Source organism: Callionymus lyra, chromosome 14, assembly GCF_982586985.1.
Source record: "Callionymus lyra chromosome 14, fCalLyr1.hap1.1, whole genome shotgun sequence".
NCBI lineage: Eukaryota > Metazoa > Chordata > Actinopteri > Syngnathiformes > Callionymidae > Callionymus > Callionymus lyra.
Genome location: NC_141831.1, coordinates 16,945,950 through 16,951,969, shown reverse-complemented (window position 1 = coordinate 16,951,969; position 6,020 = coordinate 16,945,950).

Here is a 6,020-nt window from a genome sequence, read left to right as displayed (position 1 = left end):
AAACAAAAAAAATACAGGTTGATTTTGTCACTTTTATTGTGTGAAATAAAAACACACACACACACACACACACACACACACACACACACACACACAGTGTTCGGATACATCTGAGGCAGTGGTGCTCAACACTAATTCCTCAGGGGCCACATTTTTATAAAATCAAGGGAAAATCGCAGGAAAAGTATTTATACATTTTTTTGTGGTTTTAAATTTTTACATTAAATTACTTTTTCTTTCAAAATATAATTTTAATATTCACTAAAATATTTTAAAAATAGAAAAAAGTCAATAAAAAGTCGAGAAAAAAAAACAGAAAAAAAGAAAAAAAACAGTATATTCATATTTCTGGAACTCCTGTTGTGTTATCAGTTTTATCTTGCCCTTTAAAGTATATACTTTATTGAGTATTGTTTTGATTGTTTAAGGGCTTTGTGACCCTGGTCTGGAAAAGCACTATATAAATAAAAAATACTTACTTACTTACTTAATGAAAAGCAAAAATAAATACAAACTAAAATGTTAAGTTTCTGCATGATCTTAAACCTCATGAGGGCCAAATTAATATAGTCTAGGGGGCCACACTTTGCCCACTGTGCTCTACTCCGAGCCCCTACCAGATGACTGTGCTTCTCACCTCATCTCTAACAGATTAGCCAAGTCACCCTACAGAGAAATAACATTTCTGCCCCTTGTGCCAGTGATTTTCGTCACTACCGACCGTTGGTGACCACAGGTGAGGGTAGGTGACGTAGATCGTCAGTTATAGGTCACGGTCTGATGAAGCCGACAGGACCACGTCATCTGCAATAAGCAATGACCCCAATCCTTAGTCCGCCAAACCGGAACCAATCAGCGATAAATGGTGTAGCCCTGGAGTCCAACCATCCGACTTCCTACCGGTTATGCCAAGCAAGCTGAGAAGGAACAGACAACCTTTATCAGGTGACCTCATACAAATGCATTCTCCAGATCCACAAATCACATGTTGGGCGAACTGCTGTGGAACCTCAAGGATCCTGCCGAGGGTACAGAGCTGATCCCCACATTGCTTCTTCTAAGTTTTGAGGTTTGACTATCCCTTTTTTGGGACCCCTGAATAGAACACATTCGCAATGTCCTGAGATAACAGCCCGCAATCCCCACAGCACACGGTGTCAACAGACCACTGCTTCCCCCTCCTAGGCTGTCAAGGGTTGTCAAGAACCTTCTTCGTAACAGAAGTCGTCCTCAATGGCACAAACCAAATTCCTACCACCCCCTGGTTCTTATCTGTACTAGTGCCAAAGCTGCAACCCCTTTGGCCGGCAGGTACCTATCCGCCGCCTCAAGAGTCCCACAAGCAAAAAAAAGACCTAATAAACTTCTTTCTTCAGGTGGATCATTCCCTATTGGGGTCCACCAATGGGTTCTGGGATTACCACCGTGACAGGCAGTGGCCACCTTATGGCCACAGCTCCAAACACCTGCCTCGACAATTAAGGCGCGGATCATGGCCCATTCGGACTTAATGTTCCCCGCCTCCCACGAAACATTGTTGAAGTATTTTCGGAGGCTAAGTTGAAGCCCCTTCTGACAGGAGACTCTGCCAGACGTTCCGAAGCCCCTAACTGCACATTTGGATCTAACCGGACCAACGTCAAAGCCAACTCACCAACAGGAGATGATCGGTTGACAGCTCCGCCCCTCGCTTCACCCAAATGTCCGGAGACATGCAAATCCAAAGAAAAGACTACAAAGTCGGTTATCGAAGTACGGCCTATGGTGTCCTGGTGCCACGTTTACAAGTAGACACCCTTATGATCGCACAATGTGTTTGTTGTGGACCCTCTTTGATGAGGACAGAAGTCCAATAATAAAACTCATTCAGGTTCAGATCAGGGGGATCGTTCTTTCCAATCAGGCCCCACCCTATGACCCACATGGGTGCTAGAGTCCCCCAACAGGATGAGGGAATCCCTCTTCCAAGGCGTCTAAGAAAGAGTGGATACTCTGAGCACCAACAACCTCCCCCAGAGTGGAAAAGTGTCCGAGTTCTGGATCCAGAGCCCACCGAGGGCATTGAGGTGAGTCTAACATCTAGCCGGGACCTCTCGTCCTCACACACAAACTCAGGCTCCCTTTTCCCGTCAGAGGTTTTGCTGTGTACTGGAAATCAAATTACCCAAAGAAAATCTCCAGAGGGATTAATCAAGTCTAGCTAAACTAATTTCCATGTTCTGCAGCTGAGGACTTGCTCACCAAGGGTCCCCCACTATAGGCTGCCACCAAACCCCTTTGGCCGTTTTAACAGGTGGTGAGCCCATGGCCAGGGGCTCCCATGTTTCCTTTTCGGGCGTTGCCCACCCGGGCCCCATGGGTGCCAGCAGGCACTTGCTATCGAACACCTTTCCATTTGTGTTTTTCTTCAAAACAGTGACCAAAGAAACACAATTTGAATGTGACTCACCTTCTGCTCTTCCATAGACGTCCAAATATAAATCACTTTCATGTTCTACTCTTGGCTCCGTTTGTAGTGGGTGGGACGTTTTTCCCAAAGTTCTTAATTTTAATCTCAGATTCACTCACTTTAAAGTAGGAATTCTGAGATTCAAAGTCAACATTTTGACTTTAAAGTGCGTGAATCTGATATTAAAGTGATAATTATGACATTAAAGTCAGATAGTCAAGTCCAGGGTTAAAGATGATCGAGCAAATCAGTGATTAAAACAGATTTCTGGGATTAAAGTAGATTTGAGGGCGGAGGTACATAATCAAGAAGTGAATTTTGGCTAAATTCAATTCAAATGCAGAGATTAAACCCGGATGATCTGATACTTCTGCGACACAACTGGAGGTTACACGTCTAATAGAATCTGTCGTGTTCATGCGGAGGAGTCGCAGCCTTTTCTTCGGACTTTAATATGAAACGTTTGCCACAGATCAGAAGATCATCCGCGAGGGCGGCTTTTATTTCCACCTCGACGCGACTCGGTGATGAAGAGAAGTGAAGATGGAAGTAAATCTATTGACAGCGTAAAGAAGTTCAGACTGAAGGAACCATGAAGTATCTGGTCGAGGAATGACCTGCTTGAATGTTAAATGATCTTATTAAATGTCAAAAAGCAGTTTTTTCTTTGTTTATAGTCTGTTAAAATAATTATTTGAAATAATCATTTATTGAAATAACTTATTTAAATGTGTATCTTAAAATGTCTTCACTAACATTTGTAAAAACTAAATATAAATATTTCAACATTAAACGTTTTCAGAAATTAAATCAAAATAATCTCTAATAAAATAGTAATTAAAAAAAGGATCTCAACTCAAAACTACTGTCATAACATTTCATAGTTTTTCTGTGTGTTGAGATGATTTAAACCTTGACTGTAGTTGAGTTTATGAGGGCCTAAGAGCGCCCCCTGCAGATCACCATCGTTGTAACTGGATTATTTCCAACGTGAACTAGTAATAAAAGGGTCCAAATAAAAAATAAAGAAGCTAAGTCGGTTAAAAAATGTAAGGGAATACGAAAAAGATAAATTCCGAAGACGAGGATAGCAAGACTGGAGTTAGCTTTTGGTAGCATTTGAGCGGTTACATCTTTCTTTAAGAACAAAAACTGTTAAAAACACATTAAGAAACTTGGAATACTTTCTTATGGTATTCAGTATAATGTTCTATAATAATAAAACAAACCAGATAGTACCTTAGTAACCCTCTGGAAAATTGGAAATCAACAATAGTAATGCTAAGGATGCTTAGCTAATAACAGCAGTTTTTTTTTATTTTATGGTTGTTTTCTAGTTAGTAGAAAAGGACATGATATCCAGTTTGAAGAAACTTTTTTTTTTTTTTTCACATTTGTTGTTGCTTCATCTTGGAGCGATCGTAGCTGATCCTCATCTCTGGGTAACATGTGCGTCTTTGAAATGAGACTCAAGTGAAACGGATTCTGAAGTTAATACTTTATTGACTCTGACAGTGTCGCAGCAGAAATTCAAAAGGTTTCAAACTTTACAGAAATCCAGCGGGAGAGAAATCTGACCTTTTTTCTTCTTTTTTTTTTTAACGGAAAGGACAATTCGGAAGACGTACAGTTCGAGGTGAACCCAAGCGTGAACATTTGGTCTGGGTTGCAGCTCCGGTGAAAGCCCTTCATACTTGAACAGGTCGAGGACGTTTTCTGCAGCATTTGAACGAAGACGGACGCACAGACACGGATCGTAAAAGTAGCTCGCAGGATAGAAAATGGTAACTTAAGGCCAACGTATTTTTTCCGAAGTACAGACTTTGCTGGACAGCTGACGACAAACGAACAATGACAATTGTTACGCTGGATTGTGCGTCAGGGGTTTAGCTATTGTACACTTGCACACGAAGGCTTGTCGGACGTTTAAAAAAACAAAAAAAAATGTGATCTTGCAATAGTTTGATGCCACAAACTTGATTGTATGAACACTTGGACAAAGTAACACTTGCTAGCTGGAGGCAATAAAAGTAACATTGTTAGCTTGTTGGTGCTATTACAATAACTGAAAGGCGTCAACGGTAGCATTCTTTTCGCTGCGTACGTTAACGGACGCTAAATGTGTTTGCTACTTCGTACACAATGTTGATTTCTTTTATGTGGCATAATTTTAGCATTGTGACTTTGCTAATCAACAAATATATGTGAGATGTTTTACGCAAAAGTGATGAAAACAATCGAGGGTTCCTGTTTTGTTGCAGTTAGCGTTGTTGCAGGTGTTTTGTTGGCGATAGCAGACAAGGTTTTTTCCCCAGAAATGTGACCTAGTGAAGGCACAGTTTAAATGAATGCGCTATTTGACGTTTGCTAGCATTCGAGTATTCGCTTTACATTGTTTGCCAGTGACACGTTTAGCATCGCAAAAGATAAAAACCATTCAATTGTCAGCAGATCGGAAGTTGTGACGATTTCTTCGTACATCAACATCGTAATAATTAGCATTCAGTACGAAGAGTTAGCATTCGTATGGAGGGGAAATGATACCACAAAAAAGAGGTTGTCGAATAGTTAGCATGTTAGAGGATAGCATTGTTAGCGTTGCAAAACTTCAAATTATTTCCTTTTCGCTGAAAAGCAACCGGGTACCGTTTTTATCTTATTGTGCAATGTTGCCTTTGTTACAATGACTCACGAGAATGCGTGAAAAGTATTTCTTACGACAAACACTATGCTCAACCTATTAGCTAATAAGCGTAGCAAGGTGTAAATACCAGTTCTGTAGAGGTAATGTTACCCAGTAACACGGATTTATCGTAAACAGCTTATTTCAAGTCAACAGTATATACTAATCCGATGTGAAGAGCATTTGTTAGCAACGTGAATTATCGTGAACAAAATCTCTAGACCTGTTAGCATTTAGCTCAGTTAGCATTGCAAAAACATCTTATTGACAGGAGTTTTCTCGCAAGTGTGTTTTTTTTAGAATTCGTGAAGAGCAGGTGCGAAAATGTTTCAAGCTAACGGCGTTGGTTTATCACGAAGAAACAAGACTTCTCGGAATTACAATTTTCACGCGAACGTCGTTTGACGTCACGTCGGAAATGAAAATCTTTTTGATTTTTGATCATCTGTTGAGATTTGTGCGAGGAGGCGCTTGTGGTCGACACGCTGACACGTCGTCTTAACGTCCGATACGATCGGATCCAACTCTCGAGTTGTAAGAAACAATCGGATTACGTGACGGGTTGGATTCTAAACGTTGGATTGTTTTGAGTCAAAAGAGAAGCCGAAAAGCTGCTGCTGCTGCTGCTGCGAGTCACAGCCTCGATTCTTCTGTGGTTTCCTGTCGCGCAGCGTTTCGGAGCAGCTCGTTTTTTTTTAAATGAAAATATTCACTTTGATTCTCGGAATTTGAAGTCAGTGGACAAGTTGCGGTGAATCTGGTTTATCATCAGACGCCGACTAGAACCGTCAGTTCTTTTCTTCTCGCTTCGTCAAGACTTTATTTCTTGAGGTTTCAGATTTTTTACACTGAATATTTTCATTTTAAATCTTTGGGAAGTCATCATTT